The sequence below is a fragment of the Lycium barbarum genome, chromosome 7 (genome assembly GCF_019175385.1).
Source record: "Lycium barbarum isolate Lr01 chromosome 7, ASM1917538v2, whole genome shotgun sequence".
In the NCBI taxonomy this organism is placed as follows: domain Eukaryota; kingdom Viridiplantae; phylum Streptophyta; class Magnoliopsida; order Solanales; family Solanaceae; genus Lycium; species Lycium barbarum.
In genome coordinates, this window is record NC_083343.1 from 21,079,566 (window position 1) to 21,099,658 (window position 20,093).

The window sequence follows — 20,093 nt, forward strand, 5'->3', positions numbered from 1 at the left end:
CGGAGCTACGTCAAGGCTCAGGCTATTCTTAACCATTTTATTTTGTTTATATTTCGTTCATATCAATTTTAATTGCAAATTACATTACTTTTCTGGTCACTTTGGTCCATGTGTCCTTGACCACGAACACAAATTCAACTAAACCGTTTTCCGGGTAAATAGGTGCGTGATTTGATACAGATAAGAGAAGCTGAGAAAGAGAAGTTCCTGCAGGTTAAAAGAATTAATGAAGTATCAAATGTTTTAACAAGTATGTCTCAATTTCACTGCTACAACTTTCATTCAGGGTTCCGTCACGGTGATTGCTGGAAGTCATCATCTAGTCTGGCACGAATGTTGTACCACTTTAACGGACGAAGGCTTGCACAGCCCACTTCTAAACTTGTACCTCTTCTGAGCACTCCGAGCTTCTTAAATTGATGGCAATTCTTGAAGTTACATTTCAGCATTTCCAATTTGAGATAACAAAGTTAGTACATTTGTGATACCTTGAATTAAACTGTCATGATGATCTTCACAGGTCAGCGTTGGAGCTTTATAAACTGCAGACCTTGGTTTTTGGTCCTGATTATTCAATTTTACCTGCTTGGATCTGGGAGATGAAATATTTAAGGCATCTTCATGTAATAAGTAAGGTAGAGTCTAATTTCAAGCTACAAAATCTGCGGGACTTTCTGCTTTTTTCCAGCTGTACTAAGGAATTGTTTTCTGGTATTCCTAATCCAAAGAAGCTTAGGATTTATGGAGCTTTGGAAGAATGCAAGAGAAAGATGATTCTCGGAGCCTAAATAGTCTTTCTGGCTTAAATAAACTAGAAAAATGAAGTTTGCCTGCACCACAAAAGCATATCCTCTCCCAGTCCCAAGCATGTTCTGCCTGTATCTCTAAGGAGATTGACATTAAGGAAGACATGGAGAAGTTTGTGATTCTAGCAAACATCGACGTGCTTGAAATTGAAGACAGAGGATTTAAAAGGATGCTTGCAGTCAATAGAGCTGCATAAATGCAGCAGTTATGCTGCAAAATCCGTGCAAGAAATTCAAGAATAGCAAGAGCATGGGAAATGATTGCCTCACTGTCCATATATATGATATTCCTCCCTAGCATTATCAACCATTCATAGTCTTTTCTTTAACCCTTAACAGGAACTAAATCTTCCTCATTCAGTAGCCTACTTCTCTGGATTGCTACGGCCCCTGAATTTCACAGTTCTTACAAAAGCCGGGGACACCTTCATGCTCTATCTTTTAAACAAAACCTTTCAAGCGGAGTATCTGTTGTCAACATGATCAGTGGTTAATCTATCGCCACAGATAAACATGAAAGTCAGAATAATTGGACAAAGAGTACTGATAACAATACACAAATATCTTTGTCATTTTGATAAATCATCAGTAGAAATGTACAAATCAGTATGAGAAGTCAATACATAAAAATACAAAGGGAATAAAGAAGTAAAGCGCCTCGTCATCCTCAGAGGTTTGTGGGTTTCTTGTCATTTATATGCTTTAGTTGAATCAAAATTGTGAGAAGCATCGTCTGTGAGTTGCAGCTGTCTTTGTCTTCATCTTTTTCGTCTCTTCTTTGAAGACTTTTCCAATATCTTGTGCGATTCTAATAGCATCAGCAGAAGCACGGGGTAGTCCTCCCCTTGTAAACCCAACTGCATACAGCCCAAATTTTCCTAATTTCCAGCTGTCTGGAAATTCTGCCTTAGGGAAGCCATTCTTGGAGAAGAACTCACTTTCCTGTGAATCATAACAACATTTGGCTACTGTTCAATTATGTTGTTTGAAATAGTTTGTTTCTTTTTTGAAGTGTTCCAAAAGTATCAATTTAATTCAAATAGTTCAAGGAGGTATGAAACATTTTCTAACCCGTAGCCAGTAAGGAACATTGCTGCGGTAACCGGTAGCCAGAACAATGGAATCGATTTCGAGTTTTTCACCAGTGACAACTTCAGCCATGCCACATGAGAACTTCTTGATTCCAGGGATAACCTTAACTTTTCCTGTTCTAATTTTTTCAATGGCACCACTGTCGAGAACTGGGAGTTTTCCTTGTGTTTTCTGCAGTTGCAAAGGCCCAACTAATGGCCTCTCCAAACCATATTTCTCTGTCTCCAAGAATAAACCATGTGAAAAAGAGTAAAATTCTGTCAACTAGCCAAAGTGGCAACCATTTCATCATAAAAATGGCCAGCTCAGATGTTGACATCCCAAAAATATCTCTTGGCAAAACATGAACCTGAAGAAAACAAAAAGCAGTCCAAAGTAAACTCCACCACAAACTTCTTGATTTCTTTCATTCACCACATTGAAGACTGGTTTGATTACTTGCCGAGCTACGGCAGACTATTGATGGTTGAGCGTCATATTTGCAAAGATCAAGAGAGACTTCCATGCCTGAATTCCCACGTCCCACAACAAGGACTTTCTTTCCATGGAACTTCTCACCGGACTTGTAATCACAGGTATGGAGCACTTCACCTCCAAAATCTCGCAATCCTTCAATATATGGCACGACGCGCTCTGCATTCTTCCCTGTAGCCACCACCAGCCATCGGCACATGTATTGAACTTTAGAGCCATTGAGAGTAACAACAATGACCCTCCACAACCCGGAAACTTCATCATATTTAGCTGACTGCACGCACTCATTGAACCGTGGGTTGATATCAAAGTGCCTGGCGTAGGATTCAAGATACTCAGTGAACTGTCTCTTGGATGGGTATTTAGGGTAGTGTTCTGGGAGTGGAAGTATAGGAAGCTGACAGAACTTCTTAGGGGAATGAAGCTTTAGGCTATCGTAAGTGAGATTATGCCACAAAGATGCAATACAATCATCTTTTTCAAGAATGATGAAAGGAACTCCTTGCTCTTTCAAGCAAGCACCCACAGCTAGCCCTGATGGACCGGCCCCTACAATCACAGGACCGTTTAATCAAATGGATCTACTATGAATGAAATTAAGATCTGATAAGCCAATCATGGTTGCTTTCTTGTATATGTGAAATACTTGAAATTAAGAAGACAAAGTTGGTTCAAATTTGTTTCTCTAGTGAAGAACAGAATGGGAGCTTGGATTTTGGCATTTATGAGGTTTAATAAACATTATAAATACAAAGTAGATGGCTTTGGATTGAGCGGTGTCATTTAACCAAACCTGAAATTAAAAGACAAAAAAGATTAAATAAAAATATGGCTGGTAGTACAATCTCATAACATTTTATAAGATTGTAGTACAATATGATTATGCAGTTTTGCATTTATACGGCAGAGAATCTTGATAAAGCAAAAAATGACAGTGATGGCACACCCTTTTCTTAGCAAAAATTTCGTATTTTGAAAGATCAAAATGTTTTCAATAATGAAAGTGACAAAAATAGTGTTTCAGAGAAGGGATTTATCAAAATAAAGAAGTAGTCACTTGGCAATGAGTTCTAGTGTGACAAGTCACCGTTTAAAACACATATCTCTTTTCGAAATGAGTTTGACTCCAAAATAACTTATTTGTGACAGAGATTCCGATTAAGGTGTTAGGCATCTCTTGAGTCCGTGGTTCTAGCAAAGTCACTTTGTTGATTCATATTGGCTTAACTAGAAACTCAATTGGATAAACTCGCAAACACAACACAAAAGTGTCAAAATATGTGCTCCAACCAAAAGTGTGAAAGTACTTAACTAAAAACCTATAATATCCAGTACTACCCTAAGCAATGCTTCACCCGACATCTCGGGGTCTTGCTGACGAACGGGCTCCAGTTTTACATTAGTACTTCGGGGCATTTCTCCGGGAAATAGGTACATCTATTGAAAAACGAGTAAAGCATGCAAGCAACAAAAAGAGACCTAAAATTGTCTACCAACCCCAAATGTAATCCTAGAATTTGCCTATTATCATTCATGAGCTTAGCAGGCTCGGGTCATTTGCACTTTTACCCTTATTTTGTGCTGGTCTTTAATTTTTGTCCCTTGAGGCAAACAACATTTTTGCGAGGCATAAGTTTATATTTGCGCATCAGAATAGCCCACAAGTTATGCCCCGCGCCCTTAAAGAACTTATGCACCGCTAGCCATAAGTTAGATTTTTAAGAGAAAAAATTAATGACCAGCCCATTTGAAGGGCAAACAGTGCAATTATTTCAGCAGGCTCCTCACAGAGCGCAAATAATGAGTATAAAAGTAACATGAATCAATTCAAGCCTTAAAGCTCATCGAATTTCATCAAGCCCAAATCCAATTATTTAATGGACAACACCCCACGACCAAATTGCCGAATGTCCCACATCCTTAATGCTCCCTCCGGTCCATTATACTTGTCGCACTTTTGTTTTACACGTCCCTTAAGAAACTGTGTTTTGACTATTATATCCTTTTTTAGTATCTTTAATCATTCAAAATGTTAATCTCACTTCAATAAATACTCTCTCTCTATTTATGTGCCTTATCCATCAATAACACATGTATGAAGAAATTCACTCTGACATGAAAGTTATCTAAACAGTCACATATTGTATAAAATTAAATGAACGGATTGGAAAACTAAATCAACATTAATTCACGTAAACCCTGCAAAGTGAATGATAGATCTGGAAATTTTCAACTTGAAATATTATTGGAGCCAAAAGTTTCAACATGGGAATTACTTTCATCCTATGTGAAATTTTAATATTTGCCACCTAAAATTCCCTGTAAAAAGAGTTTTTGATTCTCTCCCCATTTTTTTTTTTTTTGTAAGTTTGTTCATTGGGATTTCTTTTCAGATCAGATTTCATACTAACAGATGCATGGTGGGAGTATAGTTAAGATCTGAAGCAATTAATTGTAGTCATAGTACTAATGGACGTGAGTTAATCTAATCAATCACAACATTGGAGTATGCGCATCTGATCTTTAATTAGGTTTTCTATGCTAATTAATCAATATTTATTACTTTCAAGAATAATTATTAGGAAGGGCAAAATAGGAAAATGTACTGATTACTTCCTCCGGTTCAAAATACATGTCCATTTAGCCTTTAACACACTCCTTTAAGAAAAAAAATATTATCTCCTACAAAATAGATATTTTGACACTCCTTAATTAAATAGCTACTGGAGCTGGTCACTTAGCACTTAACAAGGGCAAATCCGTAAAAATAAAGTCAATTCCTTCTTTGATTTTGAACCAAAAAGGCATCTCAGATTCGGTATCGAGCTTAAAATACAAATTGATCATGCCTTCACCAATTAATTTCCTCTAAACAAGCAAATCATGACAAAAAAAAATAAAAAATTAAGCAAGGATAGAAATGGACCTCCTCAACTCTTACAATTGAAAAACAGAGGACTCAACTTGTTGTTGCTAAGACTGAAGCAGCCCTTTTGCAGCTCTGTGTCAAGTGGTCTGAGTGTGTGCTCTATCTTTGCCCTGTAGTGTGGGCTGCTCATCAAGAAAAATGTGGTCCCTCACCTCTCTTTGAATGTGGAATGTGCAATATGGTTCTTTTCCAACTGTAATTGTCAGGCCGAGGGTCGGTGGAGTGTATAAGAATAGTTACAAATGTTAATTTAACTTTTTGCAATTCTACCTAGATAATATTGTTATTTACTATTTTCTTAAATTAATATACATAAACACTAATAAAATATACAAAGAAGACTCAAATATGATATCGAACTATCAGAAATGATTTATTTATACGGAAAAGGGCCAAAATTACCTCTGAACTTTGAACAATAGTTCATTTATACCCTTCGTTATACTTTAGGGCCAATTATACCCTTACAGTTATACTATGGGGTCAATTATACCCTTATGACTAACGGCTGCCACGTGGCATCATCCCAACCCTTCAAAATTATTTTACCCTCAAATAACTTTTTACCCACTAAAATAACTCAACAATTTTTTTTCCAGCAAAAATAATACGAAATTATTTTTATTTTTTTTCCTGGAAAAAATATCCGTATTATTTTTGCTCGAAAAAAAAAATCGGGTCGGGTTGAGTTATTTTAGTGGGTAAAAAATTATTTGAGGGTAAAATAATTTTGAAGGGTTGGGATGATGCCACGTGGCAGCCGTTAGTCATAAGGGTATAATTGACCCCATAGTATAACTGTAAGGGTATAATTGGCCCTAAAGTATAACGAAAGGTATAAATGAACTATTTTTCAAAGTTCAGGGGTAATTTTGACCCTTTTCCGTTATTTATATCATTCGTCAATAGTTTGCCTTATTTATGCCGCCTTACCAAAATGGTTCATCCATGTCATTTTTTATTAACGCCGATTTTATAATACCAGATATGACACTTGACCTCCAATTAGAGATCCACGTCATTTAATTAAACCAGCACAAATTTATGGGTCGGGTTTTCATTTAATTTAGGATTAATTTGTGTCGGTTTAATTAAACACGTGGATCTCTAATTGGAGGTCCCATGTCATATCTAGTATTGTAAAATCGACATTAGTGAAATATGTATGGCATGGATGAGCCATTTTGATAATGGTGATGGCATAAATGAGTCAAACTATTGACGAGTGGCATAAATGAGTCAAACTATTGACGAGTGGCATAAATGAGTCATTCTCAATAGTTCGATTGCATATTTGAACCTTTTCCGTCTATATTTCTTTTCACAATATAATCTGCAATAAAACCTGCCGTTATTTTTGGTAAAAAAAAAATCCAAAGAGGGGAACCCAATTAAAAAATATAATGGAAATAGAATTCTAAGGTCGTATTCCTTAGGAATTTGGTCCCTAAACAAACTAACGATTGTTTGCTAATTTTCTACTTGGGTTAGAAAAACCCTAAACCTCGTGCACACTTATTTCAAAAGCACTCCACACTAAGGAGAAAAGAAACCTCCATAAAATTGCCTCATCAATTTTACTCATCAGGTTCGATTCCTGCTTTCCTGGATTTAAATTAAGTTTCTTTTATTGATGTTTGACTTTTCTAAATTTGCATTTTTTCTTGTTCGGGTATGTCGTACACATTGAATATTCTTTTGAAGTTCGAGTGATTTGATTTTAGCACAGGTGATTTCGTGAGAAAGATATTATAATCTTTGGTATAGGTCCTCAGATGACCTCTTGTGTGTCTAACTGTATATGATGCCAGTGATAATAATTTTGATAATTGTCGTATCTTGCACATTTAATATTCATTCTATCCACTATTTCTTTACATTATAAAGTTTTTACTAATAGTAAAAAAAAAAATATATATCTATCTGCATGATATATCATATTCGTGGAGTCTAATTCATAACCATAAGTGTAAGTATGAGCTTTAAGTCACTTTTAAGTTGAGCAAGTTTGTTTACATTAATTTCTTAAATTGTTATTATGTATGATAATCATGACATTAGGGCATATAATAATTTACAGAAAAATATATAATCATTGAATTGCTATAGTCATGACTAATATCTATATTTACCACTAAAAGACGCCAAATATACCAATAGTGTCTTCGACAATGTCATTCAATATTAGGAGTACTATTTTTCTTAATTCAAACTCTTATGTTTCTCAAAGTAGACAAGTTCTCTACTAATATGAGGTCCTTTTTTCTTTATAACGGAAGTTAAAGAGCTCTCTCTAATGCTTTTCAAAGTAGACAGTTTAATTATGTCACACCGCGACGAGGAGTATGATGGGCTCCGCCCCGTGGGCCGGAGACCACCTAACTTAATGGTTACTTTGAACATCATATACCGTAATTCAAAGAATACCTGCACGCAGAAAAGGCACAACATAGAAATATTCAATAATCCAACATCTCTATACATAAGCGAGCCGACAAGGTCGCTACAACATCACGAGTATCATAAAGCCAGCAAGGCGAACAGGATAGTATCACAGACCAAAACAATGTCAACATGGCCATATACAATACTTACATACCCCACTGTGTCCATGAGCCTCTAAAAGTGTACATATAAACATCTATTACACTAGCAGATAAGTACCAAAAAATAGCAAGTCCGGAGTAGTGGCACTTGCTGACACCGCTGAAGCTGGAAAATTCTACTGCGACCGCTCCTCAATAACTCCATCAGAGCCTGCAACACGAAATGCAGCGTCCCATGCAATGGGACGTCAGTACGGATAAAAGTACTGAGTATGTAAGGCTGGAAGCAATAACATAAGTTAAACGGAAATATAAATAGAGTAGAGGTAACCTGTCATCTGAGAACTTACAATATGCAATGCATGAATCTTAACACCATAGGTAAGTAAGCAAGCATATGTATATATGTATGTATACCATATAAGTGTTAGTGTTGCGGAACGTTCAGCTCGATCCATATACGTTAGTGCCGAGGAACGTACAGGGCGATCCATATATATCACATGTTAGTGCCGAGGAACGTACGGCCCGATCCATAAATATAATACGTAAGTGCCGAGGAACATACGACCCAATCCATAAATATAATATGTTAGATATACATAACGTAAATAGCGTGCATGAAAGCTCATATGAAAGCTACAACTTTATCGGAGTGACGTAAGGTCGACAGCCCCCGATTTATATTATGGAATTCGTGTCGAATCCAAAGAAATAACTTAACGATGACAAACATGATAACATTCCAAGAATCAGTCAAATAACTAAGACGTTAAGAGTCGAGATACATGTCATAGGAATGGAGTGAATTTTATTATGGAACGTTCATATTCATGCTCTAGTTGGATTCGTGCCAAGGAAAGAGAGAAACGAACACCTTAATACCGTTTTCGTCAAGCCACCACTTAAAGTATCCTTTACTCCGATGCTCGCACTTCACCCGAACCTATGTAGCGAGGAACATATCTTTAATCATACTTCCATCATACTCCTATCTCAACTTAGATGTACTAGTTATTGAAGACTAACTTTGGGTTATGAAAATTTGGGCAGCATTCCCCTTATATTATCTACTTCCTCCAAATACCAAAACAACTCCCAAACAATACCAACAACATTGACACAATATCATCAAGATTCTACATGATAAATACGCACAATTTGATCCAAAACTTTCTTCAAACCTCAATCCATACGGCAACAATACCCACGCAATAATTATAACTCTTATTCTCATAAATTTTCCTAAATAAATATTAATAAAAATAGATTCATACCTTAATTTTGCTAGAATAGAAAAATATTCAATGTTTACTTGAATCCAAGTCAACTCCAGCACAAAACAAAACTATAATCGCGACTATACGTTACCCGGACCTCGATTAATACTCCATCACTTGAAAATTATGTAAAATCCTCACTTTGTGGTGTATATAAGCTCTCCTATGTTGGATGATCTTTTTAGAATATTTGGGAAATTTTTTATGGAGAAAAAGAGGGGTTTTAGCCCTTATATAGTGGGTTAGAGTCGGTTGGCACTGTAGCACTGTAGCAGCGCACCCTGCTTTGCCCGCCTAACTTGTAACGTCCATAATTCTCTACTCTGACGTCGTATCGATGAGCGGTTTGTTGCGTTGGAAACTAGACTTCATGAACTTCAATTTAGGATTTTTTTTCACTTCAAAACTCCTCGTATACCATAAGATATTCCTTCCTCAAGTAGGGCCAAAATTACCCCTCCTATTTCCTTCAAAATCCAACAAACTTAATTTCCTTGATTCACTTGCCTTCCAATCCTTCCGCAGCTTATTATATAAACTTAAACCCTCATAAATATAAGATAATCACATCTAATCTCATATACCTCCTGAGGGTAACTCGAATCTCAACATACGAAACTACAGGTTGTAACATCCTCCCCCCCCCCCCCCCCCCCCCCCTCTCCCCCTTTAAAAACATTTGTCCTCAAATGTTGGAATACTTAAGGGATAATCATACATTTCAAATTTTACGGAACTTTAATAAAGTATCTTTTACAATTGGGGCACTGCTAATTTCCTGCTTATCACAACTTCCCATTTATATGTCTACCGTACTCAATGACACATAAATATGCAGTAATTAGAATGATATTTCCCATCACATTGATTCTCAAGGGACTACATATGACTTTTACCTTGTAAGTGATTTACGGATAAAGCAGCATCTTGTAAGGATTCCTCCGGAATAGTATCATCTATGGCAGGGAATAAATGGGGATACTTGGACTTCATTTCCACTTCAGCTTCCCACCTCATCTATTCCCTATCTTTACTCCTCCATAAAACCTTTACTGAAGCCACCTCTTTATTTCTGAGTCTGCGGACTTGTCGATCGAGAATAACAATTGGTTCTTCCTCGTATGTCAGATTTTCTGTAACTTGTATATCATCAACAGGTACGATTCTGGAGGGATCTCCAATACATTTCCTCAGCATGGACACATGAAAAACTGGATGAACCGCTTGCAGTTCTGATGGCAGCTCCAACTCATAAGCCACCTGGCCTACCTTTCGGACAATCTTATAAGGTCCGATATATCGGGTACTGAGCTTCCCTTTCTTACCAAATCGCATCACTCCCTTCATAGGTGATATTTTCAGAAACACCCAATCGCCTACTTGAAATTCCAATTCTCGTCGGTACACCAGCATAAGATTTCTGACGACTCTGAGCTGTGCGTAACCGTTCCTGAATAAGCTTTACCTTTTCAATAGCATGATGGACAAGGTCTGGCCAGAATAAGCTTGCTTCTCCGACTTCAAACCATCCGGCAGGATACATACACTTCCTGTTATATAAAGCCTCATACGGAGCCATTTTGATACTGGCATGATAGCTATTGTTATAAGCAAACTCTATCAGAGGCAAATGATCATCCCAACTCCCTTGGAAATCCTGTACACAGGCTCGTAAGATATCTTCCAAAGTCTGAATAGTCCGCTCAGCCTGCCCGTCTGACTGCGGATGGAAAGCCGTAATAAGATTTACTCGAGTCCCAAGGCTTTCCTGAAAAGATCTCCAAAACTTTGCCGTAAACTAAGCGTCTCTGTCCGAAATAATTGACACCGGAATGCAATGAAGACGCACAATCTGCTTAAAATACAACTTAGCATAATCTTCAGCAGCATAGGTAGTTCTTACTGGCAAGAAATGGGTTGATTTAGTTAACCTATCAACGATCACCCAAATAGAATCGAATTTGCGACGAGAACGGGGCAATCCCGTGATAAAATCCATATTAATCACTTCTCACTTCCACGCTAGGATCTCCATTTACTGCAGTAAGCCACTGGGTTTCTGATGTTCGATCTTTACCTATTGGCAAGTGGGGCATTGAGCTACGAAGTTAGCAATATCTTTCTTCATACCATCCCACCAATAAAATCCCTTGAGATCATGATACATCTTGGTCGATCCGGGATGGATTGAATACCGGGAGTAATGAAATTCTAACATGATCTTGTCTCGAAGCCCGCTTACATTTGGAACGCACAACCGACCTCGATATTTGAGAACCCCATTTGAATCCAATTCAAAGGCTGAGATCCGATTTTGTTGCACTCCATCCTTAATGCTAGCTAAAACTGGATCCTCACTCTACTGAGTCTTTACATCCGACGCAAGGGTTGATTGGGATACATTCTATAAGGTAATCCCGGTGTCTTCTGAACCCAGTAGGCGAACTCCCAAATTTGCCAAACGATAAAGCTCTCTAATCATTTCCAACTTTTCCGCTGGCACATACAATAGGCTACCCATTGACTTGCGACTTAGAGCATCAGCAACAACATTAGCTTTGCCAGGATGATACAAAATCTCAGCATCATAATCCTTTAGCAATTCGAGCCACCTTCGTTGCCTCAAATTCAATTCCTTTTGCCTAAATATATATTGAAGGCTTTTATTGTCACGACCCAACTAGGGGCCGCGACGGGTACCCGATACTTGTACCGAGCACCCCTTATCTCGTATCGTACTTTTACTACTAGGTGGGCCGTATAGACTATACCGTATCTTTTTTTTTTTCTGTTGCTTAACGCTAACATTAATGGCATAATTGTAGACATGGACTTATAAACTTTGCTAGCACATTATACAACGACGAGGACCACAAAAGTACAAAACATCTGACTGTACATATCTGTCTACGAGCCTCTAAACAAAGTACATCTACATATACAAGAAGGACCGGTTCTACCGTGCCCAAATATGTACACAAAAGTAGTACCAAGAAACTGAGGCTCCGGAACAACTGGAGCGCTGCCACAGTACTGCTGATGGAGCTTCTAAGAGTCAAATCTGTCTACCTGTTGACCTGCGCGGCATGAAACGCAGCGTCCACAAGAAGGGACGTCAGTACGAGTAATGTACCGAGTATGTAAGGCATGAATAATAACATAAAAGAGATATAGCGCATGCCATGAAGTAGAAACACAACCTGTACATATAAGTGCACGTTGGCGGATACCATGCATGCTTGGCGCTGCGGAACGTGCAGCCCGATCCATATGTGCATATACTATAACGTATTGCTGCGGCACGTGCAGCCCGATCCATATACATATAATACTTGCTTTCTTGGAAAACATTTCTTTTCATATATATATAACATAGAACATATCATATTGCCGAGGCGTCGGCTCCGATCCATTTAACCATATATCCCGCGTCCGGGACGATATTATGTGCCATACTCCAACTGATCAGGTGGCTATGCGTCTATAGCGCCTTCTCTTTCCCAATCTTCCCCATATACATGTACATATACTTATCGTTCGATAAACGAAACAATTAAGAAAATCCGGGAATAACGGGCCCACCTCGGGTCAAATGAGGTGGCGTACACGATTTACATACGTTACATTTCATGACGTCACTTGTGAGAGTTTTAAGGTAGTCGGGTCCTATTTTTGCAAGTTCTAGATGTTTAGGCAATTTTTCAACATTTCATACAATATTTAATTCAATTCTACTGAATGAAAAAGGGGAAACTTTGGGTGCGGGTTTCGGAGAATAGAGTTGTCCCCGAGGCTCGTATCCAACTTATTACGTTTAAGACATGCCATAGAAGGAAGGGTGAATCCTTACATACCTTTTCCGATTCATACACGTCTCCAAAATCAAGTTTCAAGTTCGCCAAAATCTACAATTTGGTCACAATTACCAAATGTTAATTGTAAAGCTTTAAGATTTCAATCTTAACCAATACTTGTCTACAAAAATTTGGGCAGCATCTCCCCTATAAATACACCATCCCCAAAATTCAACTTAGTCAATTTTTTAATCAATATCAATCCGGGAATTCAACCCGGCCAAACTATCAACACAATGACAACAACCATGACTACAAAACACAATATAACACAACTAGTCTTCTTTCCAACATAATGCAATAGCTTTTACATTCATTACTAATCAAGATCATTACAATATAATTCGGAAGCATTTCATATCATTTCTACCAAATATTCACAAGATATACAAACTTTCCACCAAAACCATAATCCATCCAAAACTTCAAATCTTCAATCTACATATTCATAACATATTTCCATCTTCCAATTTCATCAACCATAATCATAATTTGCACCTTAATAATTTCATTTTCATAATTACATAAATCTACCATAAAATCACAAAACTTCTCATAACCACTTAACAACCAATCTTTCATGCCAATATGGACTATTATCCTTCCAAATTCACCAACTAACATAATAATTCACATTTAAAACTCCACTTCTATAATTACATAAAAACTTCATTAAAATCATATAATTTCCTATAACTATTCCCAATAATTTTCCATGTCAACTTGAACCATTTTCTTCCATTTCCAATATAAATTTCACCATAACCACAACTAGAATACAACATAAAATTCAACTCATATTATTTATACAACAATATACATATATGTCCACTTACATATATGCACACCCACTTTGTAAACTTCCAAATTTCCATAAATTCTACTAATTTCTACATACTACAACATAAACCAACCTTCATAACATAATAAAAAGGGATTAATTCTTACCTTTTTCTACAATCTTCTTCACTTGACCAAGTTGTCAACTTGAAGAAACAAGTGTTCTTCCTTCCAAAATAATTACACCAAGTTGTAAAGGACCCTTTAATTGGTAGAAAATGATTTTTGAATTTTTTTTTTTTCTTTTTTTTTTGGTCTAGAGCTTGGCCGAAAATGGCCTTCTTATTCTTGCTCTTCTTTCTCTTGTTTCTCTCTTTCTCAATTGTCTTGAAACTTCTAAATGTTTCAAGACAATTTAATGATCCTTTATATTAATTATCACATGGGAAATTTATTAATTTTGTGGGCTTGGGCCATAAGATGGCCGGCCACCCCTCTCCTTTGGGCCTTAATTCGTTTTTTATTTTTTTGGGCCAACTCGGTTGATCCCGAGTTGGGCCTAGCCCACTGACCTTTCGACCTTAAAACGTCCATATCTCCTTGTACCGATGTCACCTGGGAACCCACGACCTATGGTTGGAAATCTAATTCAATTATCTACAACTTCTATTTCTTGGTATTTTCCAAATTCCAAACTTATAATACCGTTTTTGCCCCTAGAAGTCAGATCACCCGAAAACGTTTTCTTAAAAATATTCGTTTGGAGGACTTCCACTTTGATTTGGCCCAAGGGTCCTTCTTGAGTTGTGTTTAACTTCACATATGTGATTCATATGACTTTTCAGATGTCCCAAAAAAAATCTCGATGTGTGGGCCCCACCTCAGCAAATAATCTGACGTTCAAAAATACGGGATATAACATCAGCTCAATTGGTGAAAGGCGATTCCCTTTGGGGAATGTAAAGGAGCCAGAGGTTCCGGGTTCGATACCCCGTAGCGCTGCAGCGTGAAGAGGGATAATGGGGCAAGCCCCTGTGCGGACTGGCTGTACCCTGACATAGACAATACCTTGAGTAGTGGGACCCAAAGAGGATCGTCACATTTATGGTCCGTATAGATATCAACATGAACTCCATATAAATAATGTCGTCATATCTTTAGAGCGTGAATCACTGCCGCCAGCTTTAGATCATGGGTTGGATATTGCTTATGTTTTGTAGTTGTCGGGAGGCATAAGCAATCACCTTACCATTTTGCATCAACACATATCCCAGGCCGGTGCGTGATGCATCACAGTATACAGTGTAACCCTGGATGCCTTCTGGAAGGGTGAGGATAGGAGCATATGTCAACTTGTCTTTCAATTTCTGGAAACTCCGCTCACGCGCTTTTGACCATTGAAACTTGGCCCCTTTCTGAGTTAATTTTGTAAGGGGAGCTACTATAGAAGAAAATCCTTCCACAAATCTCCGATAATACCCCGCAAGACCCAAGAAACTTCGAATTTCTGAAGCTGTTGTTGGCCGGGGCCAATTCTTAATGGCTTCGACCTTCCGATCATCAACTTTAATAGCCTCATCAGACACAATATGGCCTAGCAAAGCCACTGAAGTCAGCCAGAATTCACATTTGGAAAATTTGTACAACCTTTGATCTCGTAATGTTTGCAACACCTTTCGGAGATGATCAGCATGTTCCATTTCTGAACGAGAATATACCAAGATATCGTCAATGAATACAATAACAAAAACATCCAAGAAAGGCCGGAATACTGTGTTCATTAATGCCATAAACGCAACAGGAGCATTGGTCAGTCCAAAAGACATAATTAAGAATTCAAAATGCCCGTATCTCGTTCGGAAAGCTGTCTTTGGAATATCTTCCCCTTTTACACGTAATTGATGATACCCTGACCTTAATTTAATCTTCGAGAAGCATTTGGCACCCTGTAGCTGATCAAAAAAATCATCAATTCTAGGCAACGGATATTTGTTCTTGATTGTCACCTTATTCAATTGCCGATAGTCGATACATATTCTTAGTGAACCATCCTTCTTGCGCACAAATAGCACTGGCGCTCCCCACAGAGACGTGCTGGGCCTAATGAAGCCCTTATCCAGCAAGTCCTGCAATTGCACCTTTAATTCCTGCAATTCGGCAGAGGACATGCGATAGGGTGGAATAGAGATGGGTTAAGTGTCCGGATACACGTCAATAGCAAATTCAATTTCCCTTTCGGGAGGGAGGCCTGGCAATTCATCGGGGAATACGTCCTGAAATTCATGAATTACAGGAACGGATTGCAAAGTCGGCGGTTCGGCTTCAGTGCTCCTAACTCGAACCAAACGATAAATATAGCCTTTGGAAATCATTTTTCTTGCCTTAAGGTAGGAAATAAACCTACCCTTTGGAGCCGGAGTATTACCCTTCCATTTGAGGACCGACTCACCCGGAAACTGAAATTTCACAGTTTTGGACCATCATTCCACATTGGCATAGCGAGAGGCTAGCCAATCCATACCCATGATAGCGTCAAAGTCCGCCATTTCTAACTCCACTAAATCAGGTAAAGTTTCACGACCACATATCATAACCACACACGTGCGATAAATTCGCCTCGCAACAACGGGTTCTCCGATCGGAGTAGAAACTAAGAAAGGCTTAGACAAAGATTCGGGCTTAATACCAAACTTATTAGCAATATAAAGAGTGGTATAGGATAGTGTGGAACCCGGGTCAATCAACGCATAAACATCATAGGAACAGATGGATAAAATACCTGTCACAACATCCGGGGATGACTCAAGATCCTGCCGCTCGGTAAGTGCATAAATACGGTTTTGGCTGCTGCCGGAACCTGCCACCTGACCTCTTCCCCTGCCTTTACCAGCTGGAACTGAAGAACCTTGCTCGGGACGGCGAACAGAAAATGAAGAGCTTACGATCGAACCTGTTGGTTGTGCCGGACCGCCTCCGCCGCGAGTCAGACAGTCCCGCATAACATAACCAGGCTGCCCACAAGAATAACACACCCCCATACCCTGGCGGCACTGGACAAAGTGTCCCTAACCGCACTGATCACAACGGGGCAGTGGGGCCCTTGCCTGGCTCGATTCTCCCCTGTAAGAAAGGGCTGACGCTCTCGAGCTCTGGCCCAGTCCAGAATAAATGGGCCGATCATAACGCTGCCTCTGGAACCGGGAAGGTGCGCTGATTGCTGAAGGGGATGATCTTCTATAAGAATAGGGCCTATAACTTTCCTGATAAGCGCCTGAATAACCTGCGGATCTGGCCCGCTTATAACTGCCCCTATTCGGGTCTTGCTCAATCCGTTGTTGACGTTCAAGGTCCTCCAAATTTTGAGCGTATGCCTGGATACGAGCAATGTCCATGCCACCCTGTAATGAAGCCGTCATACAGTCCTTAATCAAGTGAGGCCCAAGTCCAGTCACAAAACGGTGTACCCTATCTTCCATGTCAGCTACCATCGTCGGAGCATATCTGACCAAGGAATTAAACTTCAAACTATATTCCCGGACACTTTCATTGTTCTGACGAAGTAATAGAAACTCATCAGCCCTAGCCCGGCGAACCTCAGCGGGCAAGTAATGATCTAGAAAGGCCCTGGTAAATTCGGACCATACTGTTGGAGGCACATTCTGCCCTCTCGACTGTTGCCAGGACACATACCATACTGCGGCCACATCTCATAGTCTATAAGAAGCTAGCTCCACTGACTCTATATCAGAAGCATGCATTACCCTTAAAGCAGTGCCCATTCGATCTACGAAGTTCTGAGGATCATCCTTCGGGTTTGTCCCCGTGAAAAGGAGACCACCTAACTTAACGGTTACTTTGAACATCATATACCGTAATTCAGAGAATACCACCAACATAGAAATATCCAATAATCCAACATCTCTATACATAAGCGAGCTGACAAGGTTGCTACAACATCAGGAGTATCATAAAGCCAGTACGGCTAACAAGATAGTATCACAGACCAAAACAATGTCAACATGGCCATATACAATACTTACATACCCCATTGTGTCCATTATCCTCTAAGAATGTACATATAAATATCTATTACACTAGCAGATAAGTACCAAAAGATAGCAAGTCTGGAGTAGTGGCACTTGCTGACACCGCTGAAGCTGGAAAATCCTACTGCGACCGCTCCTCAATAACCCTGTCAGAGCCTGCAGCACGAAATGCAGCGTCCCATGCAATGGGACGTCAATACGGATAAAAGTACTGAGTTTGTAAGGCTGGAAGCAATAACATAAGTAGGACGGGAATATAAATAGAGTAGAGGTAACCCGTTATCTGAGAACTTACAATATGCAATGCATGAATCTTAACACTATAGGTAAGTAAGCACGTGTATTTTTATGTATGTATATCATATAAGTGTTAGTTCTGCGGAACGTGCATCCCGATCCATATACGTTAGTGCCAAGAAATGTACGACCCGATCCATATATATCATATGTTAGTGCTGACGAACGTACGGCCCGATCCATAAATATAATATGTTAGTGCCGAGGAACGTACGACCCGATCCATAAATATAATATGTTAGATATACATAATGTAAATAGCGTGCATGAAAGCTTATATGAAAGCTACAACTTTATCGGAGTGACGTAAGGTCGGTAGCCCCCGATTTATATTATGGAATTCGTGTCGAATCCAAAGAAATAACTTAACGATGACAAACATGATAACATTCCAAGAATCAATCAAATAACTAAGACATTAAAAGTTGAGCTACATGTCATAGGAATGGAGTGAATTTTATTATGGAACGTTCATATTCATGCTCTAGTTGGATTCATGCCCAGGAAAGAGAGAAACAAACACCTTAATACCTTATTCGTCAAGCCACCACTTAAAGTATCCTTTACTCCGATGCTCGCACTTCAACCGAACCTACATTGCGAGGAACATATCTTTAATCATACTTCCATCATACTCCTATCTCAACTTAGATGAACTTTCGGTTACGAAAATTTGGGCAGCATTTCCCCTATATTATCTACTTCCTCCAAATACCAAAACAACTCCCAAACAATACCAACAACATTGACAACAATATCATCAAGATTCTACAAGATAAATATGCACAATTTCATCGAAAACTTTCTTCAAACCTCAATCCATACGGCAACAATACCCACACAATAATTATAACTCTTATTCTCATAAATATTCCTAAATAAATATTAATAAAAAGAGATTCATACCTTACTTTTGCTAGAATAGCAAAATCTTCAATGTTTACTTGAATGCAAGTCAACTCCAACATAAAACAAAACTATAATCGCGACTATACTTTACCCGAACCTGGATTAATACTCCGTCACTTGAAAATTATGTAAAATCCTCACTTTGTGGTGTATATAAGCTCTCCTATGTTGGCTGAGCTTTTTAGAATATTTGGGAAATTTTTTATGGAGAAAAAGAGGGGTTTTAGCCCTTATATAGTGGGTTAGAGTCGGTTGACACTGTAGCACTGTAGCAGCGTGCCCTGCTTTGCCCGTCTAACTTGTAATGTCCATAATTCTCTACTCCGATGTCATATTGATGAGCGGTTTATTGCGTTGGAAACTAGACTTCATGAACTTCAATTTAGGCTTTTATTTCACTTCAAAACTCCTCGTATACCATAAGATATTCCTTCCTCAAGTAGGGCCAAAATTACCCCTCCTATTTCCTTCAAAATCCAACAAACTTAATTTCCTTGATTCACTTGCTCTTCAATCCATCAGCAGCTTATTATATAAACTTAAACCCTTATAAATATAAGATAAGCACATCTAATCTCATATACCTCCTGAAGGGTAACTCGAATCTCAACATACGAAACTACAGGGTGTAACAATTACCATATTACTTTTTAAAATTTTATTAGTGTTTCTTTCATCTTCGATTGGGTTTGGGTCTGTTTGCCATGTGTTTTGGTCCAAAGTAAGATTATGATGTTGGAATTTTGTATGCCATAACAAATGTTATAGCTAATAGGTCTTTGAATTAATTTAAAGACTCCAAATCTTTACATAGGAGGGTATAGAAGACTCATATTAGGGTAGAAGGCTAGTAGGTAGTCGTGTTTATCCTTTCTTACGAGTAGTTGTATCGCTCTATAGTTTTTTGTCCCTTGATTTCTGCGAGTATCTGTTGGTTTATACTTGCTTATTTACTTTCATTGTTTTCGTTTTCATAATTGCTTTGAATTGTTTGCCCGTATCTGACCTTTCCTATGCTTTTTCTTGAGCTGAGGGTCTTTCGGAAACAGCCTCCGTACCTAAGGTAGGGGTAAGGTCTGC

General features: G+C 38.5%; 1 long non-coding RNA gene and 1 pseudogene across 1 annotated transcript; both read right to left on the minus strand.

The window, feature by feature from the left end:
• Nucleotides 1–1,350: 1,350 nt before the first annotated feature.
• On the minus strand, nt 1,351–5,508 carry LOC132603275 (probable indole-3-pyruvate monooxygenase YUCCA5; annotated as a pseudogene).
• Nucleotides 5,509–11,899: 6,391 nt separating this feature from the next.
• On the minus strand, nt 11,900–14,673 carry LOC132602200 (uncharacterized). Its single transcript, XR_009567652.1, has 3 exons — nt 13,930–14,673; nt 12,982–13,032; nt 11,900–12,204 (listed from the first exon to the last, which is right to left on the minus strand). It is a non-coding gene; the product is annotated as an uncharacterized LOC132602200 (long non-coding RNA).
• Between the last annotated feature and the right edge of the window lie 5,420 nt (nt 14,674–20,093).